This window comes from Sinocyclocheilus anshuiensis, unplaced genomic scaffold (assembly GCF_001515605.1).
Source record: "Sinocyclocheilus anshuiensis isolate Anshui unplaced genomic scaffold, SAMN03320099.WGS_v1.1 scaffold3202, whole genome shotgun sequence".
Classification (NCBI taxonomy): domain Eukaryota; kingdom Metazoa; phylum Chordata; class Actinopteri; order Cypriniformes; family Cyprinidae; genus Sinocyclocheilus; species Sinocyclocheilus anshuiensis.
In genome coordinates this window covers 8,275-21,728 of record NW_015541178.1, presented here as the reverse complement: position 1 = coordinate 21,728, position 13,454 = coordinate 8,275, and the positions used below count along the sequence as shown (strand labels likewise).

General features: G+C 37.9%; 1 pseudogene; it reads left to right on the top strand.

Annotated features, from left to right (window-relative positions):
* The window catches only part of LOC107690769 (cholinesterase-like), a 29,106-nt pseudogene extending 16,380 nt beyond the window's left edge, over positions 1-12,726 (top strand).
* Positions 12,727-13,454: the final 728 nt, after the last annotated feature.

Genomic DNA, 13,454 nt, shown 5'->3' with positions numbered 1-13,454 from the left:
TATATATATATATATATATATATATATATATATATATATATATATAAGCAGTAAATTCACCATTTTACGAAGACATTTTAGCATATTATCTTCTAAATGTTGATTGAAAAGGTGCCATTTCTTGCCAAAGTCTCTAATGAATTCTTTGTTGCATATGATTTTTGTTTGATTTGTTTCATCAGTCAGGCATTAAATTGCAAAACTAACATGGATTCTGACTAAATTGAGACGTAGTCCTTTGTCCTTTTGATCAGTCTGGCTCCTCATTAGTGACAAAGCTCCTACGGCGAAACCCTATAGTTTACTTTGATTTATAAATTAGGGTAATCTGATATGTACAATTAACACTAAGACATTAATCAAAGTATTGCTGACTTAATCTACAAGGAAAATCTAATAATTAGTGGTGCCTATTATTATTGTGAATATTTATAATTAAGAGCTTTCTCTAAAACTCTAACTTGTGAATATTTACACTTGTTTTAAAGTATCAGGTTGGTAAGATTTGTTTAGGAAGAAGTATTTTAAGCTCACCAAGGCTGCATTTATTTGACTAAAAAATACAATAAAAACAGCAATACTGTATATGTTGTAGACTTTACTATCATGTTTGATCAATTCTCTTTTAGTTTTCTAGTCTTGCTGAATACAAGTATTTGTTGAGCGTGTAGGACTTGATAGTACAATCCCTTAGAATAATCGTCACTTTGTTGACATCTTGAGTGGAGAGTAGGGATAATCACTTCATCGGGGTCATCAGGTGGGCACCCTCCTTCCTCGGTGTTTTGTTGATAGGCCCACAACACCTCCAAAGGGCTCAACAGCAACACCTGGCATCCCAGGTGCACTCCCCTCTGCTTTTACCCCTCTAGGTCATTTTGCAGCCCATTTGGGATCCTTCCTTTTTAGCCACAGCCAGTTGCTGAGGTTGACCACAGTATTAGGTCTTTTAAAAGAGAGAAAAAAAAAACTTACTGACTCTAAACGAAAGATTACTGAATCTTAATGGAAGTGTAAACATGCAATAGCCTCCCTCAAATCATGCAGCTTGCCGAAGAGAGCGCTGTTACTTTTGTAAGCCATCAGACTTTAAATTTTCACCTGGCATACAATAAACACATGAAGAAAAAAAAACAAAACATAGATCCATAAATCGGCACATCTATGGACCAGAATACCTTGTAGACTTAGAAGTGGGCTGTTTTGGTAAACAACCCAGAACACTTTACACTATCAGAAAAGAAAGTACAAAAGCTGTCACTGGAGCAGTAACTTCTCAAAAGGTACACCTTTGTACCTTATTTACCCCTTAAAAGGTGGATATTAGTGTCTTAAAGGTACATATTAGTGCCCAAATGTTACATATTAGTAAAGGTACTGCTCAAGAGAGAGCTTTTATACTGTTATCTGAGAGTGTAGCTTCAGAAATCATCAGAAAAATACTACTTTTCTGTATGATGTTTACCAGTCTATGACAATTAACTTTTACAATTACGTTTTACATTCTACTCCATTTTCAGACGCTCATTATTATTGTTTGCTTTCTACAAGATTTGAGGAAAGTTGTGATTTTTAGTATTTGTATTTGAGATTAGGAGCGTCTCCTTTCATCACGACATCAAAGAAGAGGCAGAAGTAAAAATTCTCACCACAGTAAAGAGATTTTGAGGAAACAAACACTTACAAGTTGATTTACCACATTGTCAACAACAGTCCCAATGTGCCAACCCTAAAGCTTTCCTGTCACTCTTGAAGATGCTCTGTATGGCGCATTTTCTGCTTAAGGAAAGTAGTTCTTCTCAATAATGTAGGAGCTCAGTCTTTGGGTCAATCTGTCTGGTGCAGGCAGGCCATACTAATCAAGCAGGATTTACCCACTATCACAACAAGCAATCAGGGTGTCTAATTTTAGAAATCGATTTTTTCTTTTATTTTATTTTTGCACTTGGAGCTGAGTAATCTCGAAAAGGAGAAGGGTTGTAGGGGTTGGTGGGTGTCTCATCATGCTGAGTGAGTCATAGAGAGCATTTTGATTGTCTGAGCTTTCCTCTCCATCTGGAGTAAGCTGAAACCGAGGTGTCATTAATAGCTGTCTGAATGTCTCTGCTGGCTCCTGCCTTACTTGTGTAGCCGTGTAATGTCACAATATGCTGTTTTGTCACAGGGGAGAGCCAGCCTTTAGAAAAAAAAAATACTGTTATGATGTCATTCTTTGTTAACCCTGATGCTCTGTTGTCATTGGCTTTGCTGTTTTTATGTTTGGGGTCCCAGAGACTTCAATGGCAATTAATAAAGGTAATTTGAAATTAACTGTTAATTGTACCTCATATTCTTTAAATAAGTTCCTCTGATCTAATCAAAACACAGCAGACGGATACTTGTTAATATAATCTAGGTTCTCTGAAACCCCAAACAGAACATGACTTGTTTTGATTGATGAAGCTTATATTGATCTCTTTATGGTTTTATTTATCAGGCTTGAATACATCATGTTGGGCATTGACATCAAAACTACTTTGCAAATTCTGGCTCTGTTGTTCTTACAACTTGCAGCAGGGCAAGATGAACTGATTGTTTCCACTGACAAAGGCAAAGTCAGAGGACTGAGTCTTCCTTTGCCGGGTGGCTCGGAGTATGTGGCGGCCTTCCTTGGGATCCCCTATGCCAAGCCTCCACTGGACCAGCTTCACTTCAGACAACCAGAGGCTGCTGAGGTGTGGAACGGGATACGAAATGCCACTCAGTACTCCAATTCATGCTTTCAGGATCCAGATACATTGTACCCAGGATTCCCTGGAGCTGAGATGTGGAATCCCAACACCAGAATTAGCGAAGACTGCCTGTACCTCAATGTTTGGACTCCTTCAACTGACCTCGAGAACCGAGCCAAACCCTTAGTCCCAGTTATGGTGTGGATCTACAGTGGAGGCTTTTCCACAGGTACCGCATCCCTGGACGTGTACTATGGCCATTTCCTCAGCCATTCGCAACAAGTGGTGGTGGTGTTCATGAACTACCGAGTAGGAGCATTGGGCTTCCTATCTCTACCAGAAAGTGTGAGCATTAAACGTAATGCTGGTCTATTTGACCAGCGCCTGGCTCTCAGCTGGGTGTCAAGGAACATTGCCGCATTTGGGGGTGATCCATCTTCCGTAACCTTGTTTGGGGAGAGTGTTGGTGCTGGCTCTGTGGGACACCATTTGCTTTCGCAGGGCAGCCATGGACTATTCACCCGCGCAATTCTCCAGAGTGGCAGTCCCAATGCTGTGTGCTGTGGCAGTGGAGCCAGCTCAGGCCTGGAATCGTTCCTTGACTCTGGCTCAGCTTCTGAACTGCCCACTTGGACCATCTGCTGATGAAATGGAGGCTGGCTTGCTTGAGGGCAGTTGAACCTGTGAAGATAGTCAGTCTTCAATTTGAAGTCATTCCTGATCCCGTAATAATAAGTGTCCCTTTTCCTCCAACATTGGACGGAGAATTTCTCGCAGACATGCCGAGTGCCTTAATCCAGTCGGGGCATTTTCTGAAAACTGAACTTCATTTGGGATTGAACAGGGATGAAGGGACATACTTCCTTGTTTATGGCGCACCTGGATTTGGCATCCATAACCAGAGTCTTATCAATCGAGACCAGTTCCTCGCAGGTGTATCCTTGGGCCTCCCTGGTTTCAGTGACATAGCCAGAGAGGCGGCTGTACTTCAGTATACTGATTGGACAGATGAGCAGAGCAAGCCAAAAAACAGAGAGGCTCTAGGCTGGTTGGTGGGCAACCGCTATTTCTCATGCCCCTTACTGGATTCTGCCCATAGGTATGTTGAGAATGGTGGCAGTGCCCGTTTGTTCCTCTTTAACCATCACTCCAGCTTCAACCCCTGGCCTGGGTGGATGGGTGTAATGCACGGGGATGAAATGTCGTTTGTTTTTGGGATTCCTTTGAACCAGACCTTTGGATTCTCAAAGGAGGAGGAAGTCCTGAGCAGGAGGATCACGGAGCACTGGAGCTAGAAGTGGGTAAGTGTAAATCTGACACCAAACCTGCTTCATGAGCTTATTTTTCTATTCAGATTCACCCAAATATGAACATACTGTCATTTACTCACTTTAATTTAGTTTCAAACACATACTGCACTGTGAGGAAAAAATGTGAAAAACGTTGCATTCGAATTTTAGATCTGCGTCAGCCGTCAGGCAGCCTGGTCAGTGGCGTACGAAATGCGACGACAATGTAAGTGTCATTGCATTTTAATGCTTTTGTTAGCCTATCCAGTTGAACCCACTAGAAGCGGCGCTGCTACGTTGTTCATTCAATATATAGCAGAAAACGAGAGCATCAGTGTGGCGACTATGTTGTTTACGGCGAAACTGAAACTAAGCCATTCACACAGAACGCATATTTATCACATTTTCTAGCAGGGCATCTATCAGCGTTGCACTCACATCTCGCACAAGAGAGCGACATGTTTAGAAAGCCATTTAAAATTAATGTAAGTTCAACTTTTGAAAAACATGTCTCAAGACTTTATGGCGGTTTTCCCCCATCCCACTGTATCTCATGTTTTTAAATGAAGAAAGTAGCCTACTCTTTGTGATTGGTTTTCGGTCCTTTGTATTAAACTATACATACTTGCATGGTGCTGTTTTTTTTTTTCTAATTGTTTAAGCAACTTTATTCATTATATATGGTTTATAAACATTATTTTAAACATTATGCACTTTTTTTCAAAGATAGTTGTGTTATTTTATTATGCTTTGAAGAAACGTGCATAATATTTTGCTCGATGCGCCCTCTTGTGGCCTCAGGAGAGAAGCCAAAAGCTTTTTTCCCCCTAACTGAAATGATGCCTTTTAAATTCGAATATAATTCGAATTTTGATCATTTTTAAGTGGAATATTCAAATTTAGTTTGTCAATCATTTTGACAGCCCTAGGTAGTAATGTGTAAACTTTATGTACTACTATGAACAGTTTAGGGGTAAATAAGTTACAAAGATGCCCTTTTGAAGTTACTGCCCCTTTGATTAACTAAAGGTACGATATTTGTGGAGCACAAAAGGAAGTTGTAATTCATTCCAAGCCTTGCCCTCTGTAGCTGCTGTCAAATCTCATTTGTGTTGCATATATTCATATGTGGCTTGTGCACCAGGTTTGGCGTCAATGATGTGAAACTGTTGGTTGTTGCATGCCTTCTAACTGAAGTGTGAATGTTTGTTCAACACATAAAAACCATTATGTGACGTAGCATCATATGACTTGTGGCATACAAAACATGGATGACCTTTATGGTGCTAAAGCAGTATAAACATTCTGTCTATTTGTTTTTCACAGAAGAAAACAACTTTGTATGGTGTTGGAATGACAAATTTTCTTTTTTGGCTGAACTATAATTTCTTTAATACAGATAATATTATACTCACATTTGTGTTTACAAGACTATTTTATGCATTTGCATATATTTACTAAAAACACAGAGGGATTGTTGATATTTATAGCTGAGAAAAGTATAAACCAGTGCAGCTTTGGAGAAGTTGTTTAATCCATAATATCTTGATGAGACAGGCTTTCATCTGCTCACACCTTTTCAGTTAATGTGTAAAAAAAAAAGTATTGGTGTTGCTGGCAGGCTAGTGTTGATTAGCATCCTCATTTGTTTGGCATAAATTATGGAGAAGCAGAGAGAGTCTTTATTGTGGCTGTGAGCAAGCTTAGTTTCTTTCAATTAACACTTCATACACTCTTCACGCTGCAGGGGAATGACACTATGCTAATACATCAATGAACATGATCAGTAAACAACAGAAAAAATAGAACACGCTGAAGTTAATCTTTTCCTGAAATGGGCTGATTCGCTTATGAAAAGTATTGAGTGTGATTCCTTAAATAGCTTGTTATGTAGACTTTGCTGGGATTATGCATTAAGATTCAAAGCCTCTTGTTGTAAAGGACTGTAAGGTGTTCTTTACAAGAACATGTAAACGTCGTAGCTATTGAGTCATTGCATTGATTTTTTTGGGGGCTTGAGTTGTTTTGGGGCACAAATGTATTGATGCATCTTGGCACCATTCATAAACTGACCTTTTGGTTGATTTTCTTGCTTGATGTTTCAGGGATCCGAGTGTGGAGGGAGCGGATTAGCCGCCGTTCACGCTGGAACATAAGCAGTATGTCACGCTTAACACTGGCCTGTCACAAACACTCCGGATGCTTCGAGCCCAGCAGTGCAAGTTCTGGGACAGTTTCCTGCCAAAACTGCAGTATGTCACAGGTGAGAGTCACAGAATGAGAACAGCCGTTCACCCACACCTCATAAACAAAGAAAATCATGACACGCTCACTTCTGCTTGTCTCTCCAGCGCTGCCTGGCCAGCACATGTGTCGTCTTCTAGTCTCTCGAGGACACCTGTAGTGCAGAACTGGACAGTTAGTGGAGCTTAATGTGGGACTGGGGGTGGTTGAGTGTTTCAAAGGCACTGCAATAATTTACATTTGGATTTTTTCATTGGGCAGGTGCTTTATCAGGGTTCCACTTCCTGCGGATCCTTAAGCAGTATTCAGATTTTTTTTTTAATTTCATAAGATCATAAAAGTCTTATTTTTACTTATGAGGTCTTACATTTTAGATGACACTTTGGCTTAGACATATCTAAATGCTTTACCAAATTAAAATTAATTAGCATTGCTTTTTATTTTTCTTTCTTTGTGGATTTGCATGTTCACGTGTCAATTCATGCCATTTAAGACGGTGTATTACATACTGTCTCTTGCATGAGAAAGGAATAGAGAAGGAGAAAAAAATGGGTAATGTACGTTCAGTTGTAAGTTCAAGTAGGAGTGTGCGATATGTATCGTCATTGATGATACTATAATTGGTTTAATAATATATGATCTGACATCCAATTTGTCACTCATGCTTTCACTACATGATTTATGCAGTTGTTATATGCCCCCAAAATTGAGGATCCACACAGACATTTTTGCCCCGATGAGTTTTTAGGTGTGTTTGACTTGAAGCGGTGCTGCGCAGACCGATGGAAGTATGACAAAGTATCGCAAGAGCGATTCGAAAGCATATGAAGTTGTCTGCTCTTTTATCGCTCTCACGGTACTTTGATGTCATACACTGAATAATGCGCAACGCTGCATTAAGTCGAACACACCTTTTGTCTTATGTTTATCATATGATGTAGTTATATCACAAAATATGTGGCGTTTTTCCCAAGTATCAGCATGATTGCAAATGTTTTATTTATTTTATACAACTGTTAAATAAACAGTAAGTTAACATTGTAAGTTACGTTTTAAACACAATGTTGTTAGTATTGTATTTTTCAGTTTTTTTGACAACAAAAATTTCAAAATAAAACCAAAGCAGAATTGAATCTCCTAACAATACACGGTGATTTGTAACTGAATTAATGTGTTTTGAATGAATCAGGTTAACTGGTAATTCAGTGACCCATTCTTAAAGAGAGTCACTTGCTTATTTCCTTTTGCAGTTTGGATGAATAGGTTGAATGAATGACTCACTCAGCTCACTCTGAGACAGTGACTTGCTGCCACCTACTGGTGGTTTTCGTTTGATTTTTAAAGTACCTTTTAATTAAAGTTAAAATTCTAAATAATTTCATATTTAAATATTGAATCAAAAGACAATCCCATAGCATTATTTATGAGATTGTAAATGCAACATAAATATATTATATAACTTCTGATGCCGCTTCTGTGTCACCTCTGCAATGCAAAGATGGATTTGTTGATTTCATTGAGTTGGTAGCAGCCATACACTGTGTTATTATTCCAATTGAATTTAATTTGAATGTTCGGAATTTTACATAAAAGTGATGCATACATCTAATAAGTATAGAAAAATGCCCTTTTTTTCAATCAATCAATTTAAGGTGGCAGATAATGTCCCTTAATAAAAAAGTTAATTTCTGTCACTGCTGTACATTTCTTTATCATTGTACCAGCACAAAAACACACTCAGCAAAATATAATCTAAACAATTATTAACAAAATCTTTGAAAATATTGAGCAAAATCATTTTTGACAGTATTGCACACCCCTAATTTACAGTATTTATTTTTTATTTCTTCAGGTTTTAAAAAGCCTTATATTCGACTTTAAAAAATGTGCAGCAAGTCTGTTTTATCCAAAGTGACTTGCATTGCATTCATAATAAACCCTATGTCAGTTCATGCCATCCCTGGGAATCGAACCTGTGACCTTGGTGTTGCTAGCATCATGCTTCACTGTTTGAGCTGGTCGTAGTTTTGCGGTGGCTAAGGTCTTCTGAGTTGTTTGTAGTGTGTTGCTAGGTGGTTACGAAGTGATAGTTTACTAATCCAAGTCAAAAATCCCCTTTTTTTGCCCGTTTTGTCATTCTTAAGGTGTAGACCTTGTGTCTGAAAAGTAGTAGAACATAATGTCTGAAGCATAAAAATGTAGGACAAGTTCTCTTAGCAAGCATCACTAATAACGTTTCAGCTTGTATGAACCGAGCTGTGTTACTCGAGTTAAATAGAAATGCTTTACAGGAAAAAAAAACAGTGAATGTCTTTTGTTATTCATAGATCGGAATGACAAAATAAAATGAGTTGCACGATTTGGCTTGAAATCCAGGAGCTTGAGATTGAAATGTACACTTTCCTCAAAAGCTGTTTTATCCCTACCGTGAATAGCAAGTACAGTACTTGTTAAACCCATTCAGAATGTATTCATAAGGACACATGTATGTGTGTAATGGAAAAATATGTTGCAGAAATGCTGCTATGTAAAAACAGCATCAATTTAAATTCAGTGTGAATGGCTTTGAATGCTTCAGTCTTGGCCGTGCATCCATTTTATCCATTATACATGTATCCCACCTTCAGGGTGCTTTCAGGTGAAGTAGGTTTGATATTCTATTTGTTATTGAGGACTTTGCTAAAAGATCACCAGTGGATGCTATTTGAAGAGAAACTGAGAATAAAAGCGACTGAATATGAAGTTATTCAGGCACCTGCAAATACTCCTTTTTGTGACATCATATTCCAAAGTGAGAAAGAAAAAGTACTTTTTTCCATCAAAACATTATTTTTTTTGGATGCACTGAAGAGCATTTTGCTGTAGTTCCTCGCTCATTTAAACCTTTTTCAACTAAACATGTAGCTTGTGGTTTGTTTCTAGCCCTGCAGTGAGAGATGTGAGCTTTTAAGTGCGTTACTAAACATAAGGTGGGAGAGCAAGTCACGGCATTATGTACTGGAAGCGGTTGGTTGTGCGTTTGTATATTTAAACGGCTTTTGGCACACTTAAAATCATTTTGTAAACCTTTGGCTGTCTTCACAGCTGCCATTACTGATTTAAGCAATGCATATAGACTGATGCTTTTAATCGGCTTTCTGAAGGTCTTTGCAAGGTGACGCTCAATAGTGTAGCGTCTGGAAACTCCCGAAGTTCTGGCTGTCAGTATTATCGGTGGTAGAAAACGGAAGATAATTGGAGTTCCAGGTAGTGCAGCCGTAGGGAGCAGAATTGAATTTGACACTGAAATGGAATGAATCGATTCTGATTTGAGTCTAGGTGAAGAAATACACAGAGAGCTGCAGGAGAAAGCCTTGTCTTGCTTATGTACTGGAGGTCAGGCGCCAGTGACTGCGCATACAAATGCACATATGCGCAAATTGAATTATTGTCAAGTCTCTCTGCAGTCTCTCTGGCGCTTGTGACGGCAAAGCCGTTCCCGGAGGATTCACCGACGTGCCTACTCTTTTGAGACTACTACGTTTGCTACAAGGTTTTTTTTTTTTTTTTTTTTTAAAGTGAGGGTATAGGAACAAAGAAACCTTATCAGCTTGACTCATGAATATTAGTTAGTGATGCAGCATCCAGTCGTAGTAGCTGATTTGCTGAAGTGCATGTGAGTGGGGTCATGTCGAGATGGTAAACTCCATTTGGCCCCTGCTTTTATACCAAACTCTATTCTGTAAGGTAAACAGTGATTTATGGTGTCTTTAACCAAGTTGACATCATGAACTTATTTCAAATACAATCCCCCCCGGAGCGTCCTGGGATTAAGTGTCTTGATCAAGAGCACAGGGGTGATCGCTCGTGGCATGCTACTTCTAAAGTCAAATTCACTTTTATTGTCACATCACCACAGCACATATGCCTTGGTGAGTCAAACAGCATTCTCACATAGGTGTTCTTATTTTCCAGGTGGGAGAGAGCAGTGTGTAGGGTGAAAGCAATAGCATCGTCTGTAGAACGGTTGCTACGATATGCAAATTGTAGCGGATCCAGTGAGGCAGGCAGCAATGAGCAGATGTAGTCTCTGACGAGTCTCTCAAAACACTTGCTGAAGATGGGTGTCAGAGCAACGGGCCTCCAGTCATTCAAGCATGTGATTTTATTTTTCTTTGGTATGGGCACAATGGTGGATTTTTTGAAGCACGAGGGAACCACAGACAGAGAGAGGGAGAAGTTGAAAATGTCTGCGAAAACACCGGCTAGGGGTTGAACCAGCAACCAGAACTAAACATTACCAATATAGCATGCTGAAAATGCAGGTATTTGAAACCCACTATTTGGGCCATTCATACAATTCAGCATATAATAGATAGAATATTAATAGAATATTGAATGTACAGTTTTAGAAATAAGTGGACATGGGTTTAATGAAAATGTTGACCAGAACATTTAATCGTTTTAATTCATGCTCAGTTTATTTTTTTGCTGTGTCTAAATCAAAATTTCCATCCTCTCATCTTTTGTAAAATCCCTTTAAAGGGGTCATATGATGTTGCTAAAAAGAACATTATTTTGTGTATTTGGTGTAATGCAATGTGTTTATGTTGTTTAAGGTTAAAAACAAACACATCATTTTCCACATACTGTTAGGTAGGTGTGGCTGACTCTTAACTTTCATAAAGAATATCTCTTTGGATTTGAGACTTTAGTCTTTGCAACTTTACAGATCTTCTTTATGCACCAAGAGCTTGTAACACTCCAAAGAAAAAGGAAAAATTGAAATCGCATCATATGACCCCTTTAACTAACAAAAGCCAGTTTCTTAATGATATCATCTTCCAGGAAGTGACATCATTTTGGAGGGAAAACAACAGCATGAATGTCATTGAGTGTTAGCAGCAGTTTTACTGGATCCTGTGTTTGTTTTCTTTACATTGTGTAAATAATTAAAGTGCATAAGTCTGGTATACCCTTTTATAGAAATTATTCCTTAAACTGCAGCACTGCCCTATTTATTGTTTAAAGTTACAGAGTTGAAAAGTTACTCCATAACGGGAATGACTCATTTGTTGATTCCTCTTTTTTTAAATATTAAATAGAAATTGATGGCGAAATTTGTTGACTCATAGACTAAGTACAAAAGTGCTTGTCCCTGATTTTCTAGTGATTCTCTCATGAGGAGCTTTTCATGATTGTGAGAAGTCGTAAAGTTCTCTCACTTGATTTCATTCTAAATAAAGAACACGATTATTCTGCCCTGTTCTGCTCTCTCGCTCTCTTTCTGTGACACGGATCAAGTGACATTCTGTTGCCATGCAAGCCGTGAGTCTCTATTCTCAACTATTTACTTTCAACTATAGCACTTGTGCTTGAAAGAAAGGGAGCTAAAATAGCAGCACTGAATGCTCTGTGACAATACGATTAGAAAATGATGCAAATAGAATTTTAACATAGAATGTCCATGAATAACTGTACAGCAGGTAACTAGCTATTGACTTTTTTTTTTTAATTAGCAAGGTTGTGCAATTTACAATGTCATTCTTCTGGGTATTGATTATGTTTGGTATGCTGCTCAGAGAAGATTGTCTTTAAGGGAATAGTTCACCTAAAATGTTGGAACACAAGAATTGCATTTCAAATGCAAAATGAAATTTGTCAAAATGCACCAAAAGTTGTACATGAACAGTCTTGTTTTGTCATACAATTTTTTTTGGTGACTTTAACGTGTACCTTGGAGATAAATATCCACCATCAGAGAATATTTCCAACATTATTTTGGGTTTCCAGTATTAAAGACAGGTTGTGCATATTGTAAACAGGCCAAAACATTGAGCAGAGCTTTGAATATTTGATTGAGGTTTTGGTTCTGCTCGATCGAAGTTGAGTATATGGCTTCAAGATGATAAAAATGTAAAGCAATTTATCACTTTTTCATTAGGGCTGTTATTACGATAATGCACGCATGCACTGCTGCACAAACTCAGATGGTCATGCGGGCTCTGTTTAGGCCTCCAGAATGTTTCTTGTGTCTAAATTACTTCACTTCTCATTTGCACTATGATAAATCCAATATCCATCTGTCTCAAATTTAACCTGCCTCTCTCTCTCTCTCTCTCTGTGCTGTAGTGAGTATTGATGAAGTGGAGTTCCAGTGGAAGTCTCGGTTCCACCGCTGGCGTTCTTACATGCTGGACTGGAAGAATCAATTTAACGACTATGCCTCTGTCAAAAAGCAACAGTGAGAAGACCTTTAAAGTCTGACCACATTTCCCCAAAAACAGCCCATGCAGTGCACTTAACTACTTCAGAAAGCTTCAGAAAGCCAGAGCCCATACATATGGACGGAGGAAAGCTTCTGTGGTTTCTATATCTTCACAACATGGTGCCTTTTTGCTTCCTCTGGGCCTTGTCTGGAAGATAATTGCTTTTTTGGGAACTCAAAAAAGGGTCCATATTGAGATACTTTGGTAAGTTTAAGTGATACAAGAAAATGTCTAAGCCACTCTGGGTATGAATAAATAAATAAATTATATTAATATTATATTAATATTTTTAAAATCCATTGCAACATTTTTTTTTTCAACCCAAAGTGTTAGTAGTATATATATATATATATATATATATATTGCAGAAATTAGAATCTAATGACAATCATATAAAAAAAATGAAAATTACAAAACATGACAAAAAATGACAGTGCACATTTAGAGTATTGACAGTACACACACTTTTGTTTGATTGGTTTGGTAATGTGTGACTGTTGAGTGCCACACTTTTAAACAGTACTATTTATGCAATCTGATTATGTTTAATGTTGAATATTTTTCATGATTTGCTTGAGGCTTGTTCAATGTTTTGTTATCAAAACAGTCATTTTTAATACTTTCCATTCTAAGTAATGTATTTGAGTGAATATATAGAATTAAATATGAATGAAAGTGGAAATTCTACATTTTAGAATTCTACATTTCTTTCTTTCTTTCTTTCTTTCTTTCTTTCTTTCTTTCTTTCTTTCTTTCTGTTTTTTGGAAGACAATAATCACTGAGAATGCAAGCATTATTACTGTCTGTTCTTTTCAAGTTGTTGGCTTCACAAAATGTAATAAACTTCTTACTGTTACTCTATGTATTCTTACCTTACACATATTCTCTTACCTATAATTTAGCACTCATCAATTTAGTGTGAATGAAATCGGCTTTGGCAATTGAAAAAGTCAGTTCACGA